Raw genomic sequence first — 12,302 nt, forward strand, 5'->3', positions numbered from 1 at the left:
ATGTCCCACAGAGAAATTTACGGTCTGCAAATAAAAACACCCTAAAGATCCCAGGTCACAGAGAGGTTAGGTTGGCCTCAACTAGAGCCAGGGCCTTCTCGGCTGCGGCTCCAATCTGGTGGAACGCTCTGTCACAAGAGACTAGGGCCCTGTGGGACCTGACATCCTTCCGTAGGGCCTGCAAGACAGAGCTGTTCCACCAGGCCTTTGGTCAGGGCGCAGACTGACTCCCTCCTCTGGCAACCTGCACAGAATTTTGCTTGATGGTTGCCATTAATTTGATTTTAATTTGATTTAATTAATTTTATAATGAATGTTTTAAAATGTTGGACTATTTTGATTGTTGTTAGCCGCCCTGAGCCCGGCTTCGGCTGGGGAGGGCAGGATATAAATAATTTTATTATTATTATTATTATTATTATTATTATTATTATTATTATTATTATTATTCAGTTTTTTTATTTTATCATTTTATTTCCATACACTCCAAACATTTTCAATATATACAATACTGGGATTATACAAACCCCTTGGACTCTCCCCCACCCCCCACCCCCCGTTTCCATATTTTGCCATCTTTTCTTGCATGTAATTACAATGATTCGTTCTATTCCATTTCCTTATTTGCTACTTTGGCTTCATCAATGTTATATCAATCCTGCCTGTGGAAAACCATCTAATTCGATTTTAATTTGATCCCGATTTGTTTTTAGGAGGTAATTTAATTATTGTTTGATTTTATACTAATGTTATATATTTGATGTTAGCTGCCCTAAGACCGGTTTCGGCCAGGGAGGGCGGGATACAATTATTATTATTATTATTATTATTATTATTATTATTATTATTATTATTATTATTATTATTATTTCTAAATATGTATCTTTAAGGTATTCAATAAATTTTTCCCATTCTTGTTTAATTTTTTTATATATATAAATAGTTTTTATTAAGTTTTAGCATTTTATATTCAACACAAACATCATTCTTGCAGACAGCATAGATGAATCCCAATCTCCCCCAGCTTCCCTCTTCTGGTTTTTTAAATATTTACTTCTCCTGCCTATCTCATTCTCCCTTAATTTTGCCATCTTTGAACTAACGATGGTTATATCCTTAAGGTTTTTGCACCATGCTTTTTCACATTTCATCTTCATTATTTTCCCCATTTTGTCCTTTTAACTTTTTTCTTTGCTTAAATTTCCTATCATCTTGATGTCTGATCTTCACAGTCATTTTGATAATCCACTCTTCTTTTGTTGGGACCTTCTCTTCCTTCCACATCCGGGCTAAGAACATTCTGGCATAAATAGAATACACTGTCTTTTTAGGTCTCTTGGTATTTCTTCACCCGTTAAACCTATTAGAAAGGCTTCTGGTTTTTACACAAATGTTCTCTCCCCCCCCCCAGTTAATTATACAGTGGTACCTTGGTTCTCAAACTGAATGTGTTCCAAAACCAAGGTGCACTTTCCCATAGAAAGTCATGCAAAACGGATTAATCCGTACCAGACTTTGAAAAACAATCCCTAAAACAGCCATTTAACATGAATTTTACTATCTAACGAGACCACTGATCCCTAAAATGAAAGCAGTCATCCATGTACTGTACTCTAAAATAAATACAACAGTCTTGTAAATGATAAAAATGAAAATTATTTTTTTTTCTCACCTGCACTGATGATAGTCATTGTTCGGATGGGGACCGGGGCTTCTATCCGTTTCTGCAATCACACAATCAATCAATCAATCAATCAATCAGTAACTAAACTGGGATCCGCACAGTCGCAAAAACAAATGAACCAAAAAAGCCTCCGAAACAAAAACACCACATAAATTGCAAAAACCAAAGCACCAAACTTAATCTGTTCCCGAAGTCTGTTTGATTGGTGCAGGCGCCCCAGAAAGAATAGCTGACAGCCAAATTTGATGTTTGGCTTCCGAAAAACGCCTGGAAACTGGAACACTTTTTCTGGGTTTTCGGCATTTGGGAACCAAAGCGTTTGAGTAGTAGTAATAATAATAATAATAATAATAATAATAATTTGTTTTTGTTTGTATCCCACCCTCGCCGGCCAAGGCTGGGCTCAGAGCAGCTAACATCATAAAAACAACACAACGAGCCTAAAAGCAGACATCAAGTAATTCAAATAAAAATTAATTCAGACAAGTTAAAATCCGGGCAGGTGGCAATTATTAGGGTGGAATTGAGAGTGATTAATAATTGCCAGAATTGAGGAGCATGGAATTTCCCAAAAGGAAAGTGCTGCTTGTCCGTATGAAGAGGATGCCACAATGCTGAACCTTTCTGTATAAAAAACCTTCTGTATAAAGAAACCTGTATAAAAAACATTTGAGAACCAAGGTCTCACTGTCTCACATGACCACTAGGGTGGTTCATAAAAAACACTTTTTTGAAGATGCCTGCTCCCAAGGTCTTATCTTACTACACTAGGGATTATATAGCTATATCTGAAATTTTGTGCATATCAGTTAATATCTCAACCCTCCATGAAAACAGCTGTTTTCTTGGACGTTTTCCTATTTTGTGAAGGCTTTGGAGAAGGCATTTTTAAAAAAAGTTTTTTTAATGAACTGCCCTAAAGACCACCGTATAGGATAGAAAGAGCCTTCTTGACCCTTACATTTCCAGCGTAACTTCAGAGTATTTTTGTACCAAAATGGCACTTTTTCTCTCCCCCTCCATGTCAGAATCAGTCCCACTTTTGCAGACGCCTATTCCAACATGGGGAACACCTTGAAGGAAATGCAAGACGTCCAGGGAGCTCTGCAATGCTACACAAGAGCAATCCAGATAAATCCTGCGTTTGCCGATGCCCACAGCAACCTCGCTTCCATCCATAAGGTAAGCTTTGTGTCTCTGCTAAATCTATTTTTTTAAAAAAAAACTGGGGGGGGGGCAGCAGGGGAATCTTAGTTTTTACAAAAGGAAAACAACTGGCAAAAGCCGTCCCAAACCGAGATGGGGCACAAAAAGAAAAAGGGGAGAATTGGAATTTATGCTGGAAGTCTGAGGAGGCAGAGGGCACGCCGATACGTTTATGGTGGGGCTACAGAAACGTTAAAAAATTCATGAGGAAATAAGAAAGATGATCAGAATTAATTTAGAGGGGGAAACCAGAGGCATATTTACTGAGTATAAGAGGTAAAGAAATACCACAAGATGGGAAGATATTATTCTTATACGCGACAGCTGCAGCAAGGCTACTCCTTGCACAAAACTGGAACAGGAAATATATACCCACAAAGGATGACTGGATAAAGAAACTAATTGAATTTATAGAACTGGCAAGGTCAAGTGCAGTAATAAGGTACCAATCAAACTGGAAAATAAAAATATAATGGAAATGGTTTGAAGATTATGTGTTCAAGTACTGCTCAAAAACTAACATGTTGATATGTTTGGTTTAATGTTTGTAAATCTGGTTTATAATAATAATAAATAGTAAGTTAAAAGAGTTAAGAAATATAAATTTAGATAAAAATTGCAATGTGAGTGAAGGAAGTCACGTGGGTATTTGGGTAAATGCTGAGTTGTGTATAGGGTTAGATGTGGGGAATCCATATATGTAATGTATAGTGTTGAAAATGTACGGCAACTAGCATGTAAAATGAAATCAAAAATAAATAAATAAATAGGGGGGAAATAAAAATGGCAATGTGAAATATTATATAGGAGGGTGAGGGGCGGTGGAGGGAAGCCACAAGGGTGGTTTTAATGTCTGAAATTTTGGGTGGTAGGGTAATACGAATTTTGTTTTGTGTCTATGTGTTTGTTTGTAAATAATTTTTTTAAAAGGAAAATGAAAAAATTGCTATTTTTACTTTGAAATAAAAATGGGGGGGAGGTCTTATACGGGTGATTGGGTGGGTGAATGGCTCATTTTCTTAAATTTGAGCCCCCCCCCCAAATAGAGGGTGGCTTATATAGACGGAAAGTATGGTGGAGTTCCACACCCAAAAATCTCATTGTGACTTCCAATCACCCCTACGTCACATTTCCGATGGCGCCCTTTTGCTCGTCTCTCCTAGATCTCAAAATGCATTGGTTTTGTCATATTTCCTGCTGTCCTTTGTCAATCCACACCTGCCAAAGAATTTAAATTTTCCCAACATTTTTTTTTAGACCACACATGTCCAGCGTGTGGCCAGGGAGCGTAACCTGGTTTACTTACTGGGGCAACCCCCCCCCCCAAATGCTCAACAACTTCAATCCTAAAAAGAGCTCAACAACCTTGGGGTTAAATCCTAAAACAGCTCAACAAATTTGCCCCGCCCTCATGTCAAATCTGGCCCTCTTTGGGAAAATTTGGGCACCCCTGTAAATTTAGACAATACAGTCCTATCTCGGGTTAAATATGCTTCAGGATGAATATTTTTGGGTTGCGCTCCGCAGTGACCCAGAAGTAACGGAGCACGTTACTTGCGGGTTTCGCCGCATGCACAGACCCTCAAAATGATGTCATGCGCAGAAGCGGCGAATTGCGACGTGCAGATGCGGGTTGCATTCGCTTCAGGATGCGAACGGGGCTCCGGAACGGATCCCATTCACATCCAGAGGTACCACTGTACTCTGCAAGTGTCCTGTTCTCTATGAAATGTTTCTTCCAAAACCTCTCGTAATTCTGCCTGTATTATAATCTTGCTAATTCTGCGTATTTTAGCCTTTTTGCTAGCTACGCCAACTTAGTAGGGATGGGATTCTCCTTTCCATCCTTTGTCTGTTAAGATTCTCGCTGCGGCTATTGTAGACACTGTGACTTGCCATTGTTTTATAACCATTTATTGTAACATTTATTCTATGATCAATTACAATAATCATTCATTGTAATATTCATTTATTGTACGATTAATTACAATTTATTGTAATTGTTAAGAGTAGGTTTCTATTGAATTTTTACATGCTGATACTCAATATTATTCTATAGCATGGGGAGGCAAACTACGGCCCCATGGCCTTCTCAATCTAGCCGGGAGTCGGCATGTTTTGACACGAGTATAATGTGTCCTTTTATTTAAAATGCACCTCTGGGTTATTTGTGGGACATAGGAATGCGTTCCTTTTTTCCCCTCCCCAAAATCTAGTCTGGCCCCCACAAGGTCTAAGGGACAGTGGACGGCCCCCTGCTGAAAAAGTTTGCCGACCCCTGTTCTATTCCAATGATTGTTGAATGTTACTTTATAAGTCTACCAGGTGTGGATCATCGTGCCTTCTGTCTGTTCTTCATCTTTGGTTTTGATGGTTGAGAAAAAAAGCTAGTGGCAATTGCTGAAATATCCCTCCCTTTCTAGGATTCCGGAAACATCCCAGAGGCAATTGCTTCGTATTGCACCGCCTTGAAACTGAAGCCGGATTTTCCTGACGCTTACTGCAACCTGGCGCACTGTTTGCAGGTGAGGCAGAGTTTTAAGGGCCAACACTCCCAGGGTTTCCGGCATTTGGGAACCGAGGCGTTTGAGTCCCAAGGTACCACGGTAATGGTAAAAGCGTCACCTAATTCAGGAATTGTCCAATGTCACTTTAGAGACCAACTCAGTTTGTTCTGTGTCTAAGCTTTCATGTGCAGGCAGACTTATTCAGATACACTGAAGCGGAAGTCCCCACACCCTGATATTTAGAGGGAGGGTGGGGCGGGGTATTTCTCTGAACGGTAGTAGGACTCAATCGGTATGGTCAACCTGTGGACGACTGTGTCTCATTACATATCCTAAAACTATTTCAGGTCATCTGCGTACCATCCCTTGTTTTTTCAGTCATTCACAGTTGCCAGCAGGTGGACCATACCCATTGACTCCTACTACCCTTCGGAGAAAAACCCCAACTCACCCTCCCACTATATATCAGGGTCTGGGGGCTTCTCCTTACTCTTATATAGCAGGGTCTGGGGACTTCTCCCTCTGTATATCAGGGTCTGGGGACTTCCGCTTCAGTGTATCTGAAGAAGTGTGCATGCACACAAAAGCTTATATCAGGCATCCCCAACCTGCGCCCCCCCCCCGATGTTTTGGCCTACAACTCCCATGATCCCTAGCTAACAGGACCAGTGGTCGGGGATGATGGGAATTGTAGTCTAAAACATCTGGAGGGCCGAAGGTTTGGGGTGCCTGGCTTATACCAAGAACAAACTTTGTTGGTCTCTAAGGCACTACTGGACAATTTTTATATATATTTTGACTTCATCAGACCAATATGGCTACCTACCTGAATCTAGAACCCTGGTTTTCTTTGCCCCCTTTCAGATCGTCTGTGATTGGACCGATTACGACGAGAGAATGAAGAAGCTTGTCAGTATTGTGGCTGACCAGCTGGAGAAGAACCGGCTCCCTTCGGTGCACCCCCATCACAGCATGCTGTATCCACTGTCTCACGGCTTCCGAAAGGCTATTGCCGAGAGACATGGGAACCTTTGCCTGGACAAGGTGGGTCTATGCTGTGAAGAGGTGTGCGCCGCTCCGTTCCGTCAGAGTTTGAATGCTTTCATGTTGGCTTTGGATATATAATAATATATAATAATTTATTATTTCTACCCTGCCCATCTGTCTGGGTATCCTCAGCCACTCTGGGTGGCTGCCAACCAAATATTAAAAACACAAGACAGCATTAAATATTTAAAAACTTCCCTAAACAGGGCTGCCTTCAGATGTCTTTTAAAAGTGAGATAATTGCTTATTTATTTGACATCTGATGGAAGGGCGTTCCACAGGGCGGCCGTCACCACGAGAAGGCCCTCTGCCTGCTTCCCTGTAACTTGGCTTCTTGCAGGGAGGGAAGCGCCAGAAGGCCCTCGGGAGAGGGACCCCGGTGTCCGGGGTGGAGATGCTCCTTCAGGTCTACTGGGCCGAGGCCATTGAGGGCTTTCAAGGTCAGCACCGACACTATGAATTGTGCTTGGAAACGTACTGGGAGCCAAAGCAGATCTCTTGGGACCGGTGGTATGTGGTCTCAGTCAGACTGGATTTAAATCCTTTATTTTACAGAAAGGCTTGATCTTGCTGGCATCCTCTTAATATTGACAACCAGAGGAAAGTTTCATCTGCTGGGCTGTTTAGGGCTTTCAAGGTCAGCACCAACACTTTGAATTGTGCCCGGAAACGTACTGGGAGTCAATGCAGGTCTTTCAAGACTGGTGTTATGTGGTCTCTGCGGCTGTTCACGGCCCCCAGTCTGGCTACCACATTCTGGATTAATTGCAGTAAGGTAGCCCCACATAGAGCGCATTGCAGTCGTCCAAGCTGGAGATAACAAGAGCATGCGCCACTCTGGCAAGAGAGTCCGTGGGCAGGGAGGGTCTTATCCTGCATCCCAGATAGAGCTGCCCTGGACACAGAACAGACCTGTGCCTCCATGGGTCCAAAATGACCCCCAGACTGTGCAGCTGGTCCTTCAGGGGCACAGTTGCCCCGTTCAGGACCAGGGAGTCCCCCCCACCCGCCCACACACCACAGAACTTCAGTCTTGTCAGGATTCAACCTCAACCAGTTAGCTGCCATCCATCCTCCAACCGCCTCGAGGCACCCGCGCAGGAACTCCACCGCCTTTGCCGGCTCTGATTTGAAAGAGAGGTAGAGCTCTCTATCAGGCTTCCTCAACCTTGGCCCTCCTGATGCTTTTGGCCTACAGCTCCATGGTCCCTAGCTAGCAGGTCTAGTGGTCAGGGATGATGGGCACTGTAGTTTGAAAACAGCTGGAGGGCCAAGGTTTAGGAAGCCTGCTCTGTATTGGCGCCAATGGCTGTTAAGCGAAAAAATTCCAGGGTGAGTGACTCCTTGACAGCCTAGCTCACCGGGGCACTTGTCCCCCATGGGTCCATGCTGTCAGTAAAAGGAGGAAGTCCCAGCCCGGTAATTTGGAGCAAAACAGTGGTCAGTAGACCATGATTCTTACTGTTGCACCACAGGTCTGCCCAGGAGTAAGAACCCCGAGCATGGGGCAATGTCAACTTTTAAAACTTCCTTCTTCCCCCCAGAATACACTTCAAGCAGCATCGTTGATACATCATCACTACATCACTAGCACATCACAAATGAGGAGGGGTATACAAGGGTTATGCATTCACTATGAGGTCCCTTTATCAGACCCCTTAAATCTCCATCACTGAAAGAACAATAAAACTCTTGACACGTCCTTTCCCACTGGACTTGTCTGGAGATGGGCATTCAGAACACCTGCCTTGCTAAACTGCCTTGGCAGATGTCTATGGTTGCCCCCTTGGTCCCTCCCTCGGTGGGGTGCCGTGTATGTGCTCTCAGGCTTGGGGAATTCTGGCGGGATGCCCTGTTCCTGCTGCCTACATGACTTCCTGCTTCTTGGCTCATGGAGGGAGGTGGAGCCCAAATTTGTTCAAATGGCGGAATGAGGAGAGTCGGTTAAAGCATAGATTTTCTGCGTGTCTTTCTTGGGCTGTCAAGTCAAAGGTATGTATATTTGTAACATTGGAACAACTTCAAAGATGTGGCCTCATGTCCCCCACCCCCATGTCATTTCCGTAACCCGGCTTTCTTGAATCCCCTTGCTAGATCAACGTGCTCCACAAGCCGCCTTACGAGCACCCCAAGGACCTGAAAGGCAGTGAGGGCCGGCTCCGCGTTGGCTACCTGAGCTCTGACTTTGGGAACCACCCCACCTCCCATCTCATGCAGTGAATCCCAGGCATGCACAATTCGGACAAATTTGAGGTGAGGTGCACAAGAGGGCAGCTGTGTGAGTAGCTCAGGCAGCAGAGCGCTGAGACTCTGAATCTTGGGGTCATGGGTACGAGCCCCACGTTGGGCCAAACGAATGAATACAGCCTAGGACCGCCTCTCCACGGAGGATCTAACAGTCTGCAAATAAAAAAATGTTAGAGGTCCTGGGCTTCAGGGAGATTAGGCTGGCCTCGACCAGGGCCAGGGCCTTTTCAGCCTTGGCCCCGGCCTGGTGGAACTCTCTGCCACAAGAGATCAGGACCCTGTGGGATCTGACATCTTTCTGCAGGGCCTGTAAGATGGAGTTGTTCCGCCGGGCCTTTGGTTCAACCTGACTCCCCTTCTCTTTTTGTGTAAGGACTAGTATGAAAGAGGCCTCCCAGTGTTCTCACAGGCCCATATAAGAGTTGGGCCTGATGAGCGTTTACTGTTCCCAACCCTAATCCTGCGGAAAGCCATCTAATTGGATTTGAATTTGATCCTGGCTTGTTTTCAGGAGGTAATTTCGTTATTGCTTGATTTTATACCAGTGTTACATATTTGGTGTTAGCCTCCCTGAGCCCGGTTTCGGACGGGGAGGGCAGGATACAAATAAAAGTTTATTATTATTATTATTATTATTATTATTATTATTATTATCATCATTATCATTATCCTCTTAATTTGCATCAGCCCTTGGTTGTAGCAATAAAACAACGAGATGATCTGCAAGGAATAGAAATGAAAAATCAATGATATCAAATACATTTGAGGGTTTTGAATCGAGAGTGGACCTTATTCTGACTGCCCCAGCTCAAAACCCGGCCGCCTTTGCCGTAACCTGCTCCTCTTGATCTGCCAAGAGAGGACTCTGGGGTAGTGGTTGGGCAACCCGGAACAGGCAATAAAGGAGGGGTAATCATCTCACGACAAACCTAGACAGCATCTTAAAAAGCAGAGACACCACCTTGCCAACAAGGTCAGTATAGTAAAAGCTATGTTTTCCCAGTAGTGATGTATGGAAGTGAGAGCTGGACCATAAAGAAGGCTGATCGCCGAAGAATTGATGCTTTTGAATTATGATGCTGGAGGAGACTCTTGAGAGTCCCATGGACTGCAAGAAGATCAAACCTATCCATTCTGAAGGAAATCAGCCCAGAGTGCTCACTGGAAGGACACATCCTGAAGCTGAGGCTCCAAGACTTTGGCCACCTCATGAGAAGAGAATCATAGAATCATAGAGTTGGAATAGACCACAAGGGCCATCGAGTCCAACCCCCTGCCAAGCAGGAAACACCATCAGAGCACTCCTGACATATGGTTGTCAAGCCTCTGCTTAAAGACCTCCAAAGAAGGAGACTCCACCACACTCCTTGGCAGCAAATTCCACTGTCAAACAGCTCTTACTGTCAGGAAGTTCTTCCTAATGTTTAGGTGGAATCTTCTTTCTTGTAGTTTGGATCCATTGCTCCGTGTCCGCTTCTCTGGAGCAGCAGAAAACAACCTTTCTCCCTCCTCTATGTGACATCCTTTTATATATTTGAACATGGCTATCATATCACCCCTTAACCTCCTCTTCTCCAGGCTAAACATGCCCAGCTCCCTTAGCCGTTCCTCATAAGGCATCGTTTCCAGGCCTTTGACCATTTTGGTTGCCCTCCTCTGGACACGTTCCAGTTTGTCAGTGTCCTTCTTGAATTGTGGTGCCCAGAACTGGACACAATACTCTAGGTGAGGTCTGACCAGAGCAGAATACAGTGGCACTATTACTTCCCTTGATCTAGATGCTATACTCCTATTGATGCAGCCCAGAATTGCATTGGCTTTTTTAGCTGCTGCGTCACACTGTTGGCTCATGTCAAGTTTATGGTCAACCAAGACTCCTAGATCCTTTTCACATGTACTGCTCTCAAGCCAGGTGTCCCCCATCTTGTTTTTGTGCCTCTCATTTTTTTTGCCCAAGTGTAATACTTTACATTTCTCCCTGTTAAAATTCATCTTGTTTGTTTTTGCCCAGTTCTCTAATCTGTCAAGGTCGTTTTGAAGTGTGATCCTGTCCTCTGGGGTGTTAGCCACCCCTCCCAGTTTGGTGTCATCTGCAAATTTGATCAGGATGCCCTTGAATCCATCATCCAAGTCGTTGATAAAGATGTTGAATAAGACCGGGCCCAAGACAGAACCCTGTGGCACCCCACTAGTCGCTCTTCTCCAGGATGAAGAGGAACCATTGATGAGCACCCTTTGGGTTCGGTCAGTCAGCCAGTTACAAATCCACTGAGTGGTAGCATAGTCAAGACCGCATTTTACCAGCTTCTTTACAAGAATATCATGGGGCACCTTGTCAAATGCCTTGCTGAAATCAAGGTAGGCTACATCCACTGCGTTCCCTTCATCTACCAGGCTTGTAATTCTGTCAAAAAAGGAGATCAGGTTAGTCTGACATGACTTATTTTTCAGAAATCCATGCTGACTATTGGTATCACAGCATTCCTTTCTAGGTGCTCACAGACTGTTTGCTTAATGATCTGCTCCAGAATCTTCCCTGGTATTGATGTCAGACTGACTGGGCGATAATTATTTGGGTCCTCTCTTTTCCCCTTTTTGAAAATGGGGACAACATTTGCCCTCCTCCAGTCTGCCGGGACTTTGCCTGTTCTCCAGGAATTCTCAAAGATGACTGCCAGTGGTTCTGAGATCACATCTGCCAGTTCTTTTAATACTCTTGGATGCAGTTCATCTGGCCCTGGAGACTTGAATACATCTAAACTAGCCAAGTATTCTTGTACTATCTCCTTAGTTATTCTGGGCTGTGTTTCCTTTGCTGAATCATTTGCTCCAAATTCTTCAGGTCGGGCATTGTTTTCTTTATCGGAGAAGACTGAGGCAAAGAAGGCATTGAGGAGTTCAGCCCTTTCTGTGTCCCCTGTTTGCATTTCACCATCTTCTCCTCTGAGTGACCCCACTGTTTCTTTGTTCTTCCTTTTGCTACGAACATACCCATAAAAGCCTTTTTTGTTGCTTTTAACCTCTCTAGCCAGCCTGAGTTCATTCTGTGCTTTAGCTTTTCTGACTTTGTGTCTACACGTGCTGGCTATTTGTTTGAATTCCTCTTTGGTGGTTTCCCCCCTTTTCCAGTTTTTGTACACATCCTTTTTAAATCTTAACTCAGTTAAAAGTTCTTTAGATAGCCACCCTGGCTTCTTTAGGCACCTTCCATGTTTCAGTCTCATTGGTATTGCCTGACGTTGTGCTTTTACTATCTCCCTCTTAACAAACTCCCAGCCATCATGAACTCCCTTTCCTTTTAGTATTACTGTCCATGGGATCTCACCCAGCATTTCCTGGATTTCCTGGAAAAGACCCTGGTGTTGGGAAAGATGGAGGGCACAAGGAGAAGGGGACAACGGAGGACGAGATGGTGGGACAGTGTTCTCGAAGCTACCAGCATGAGTTGGACCAAACTGCGGGAGGCAGTGGAAGACAGAAGTGCCTGGCATGCTCTGGTCCAGGGGGTCACGAAGAGTTGGACACGACTAAACAACAACACAATCATCTCCTCAAGGCTTTTTATAAAGCACATGCACTACTGATTTGGTGCTACATGGGACATGAGCGTT

This window comes from Podarcis bocagei (genome assembly GCF_964188305.1).
Source record: "Podarcis bocagei genome assembly, chromosome: W".
NCBI classification, from domain to species: Eukaryota; Metazoa; Chordata; class Lepidosauria; order Squamata; family Lacertidae; genus Podarcis; species Podarcis bocagei.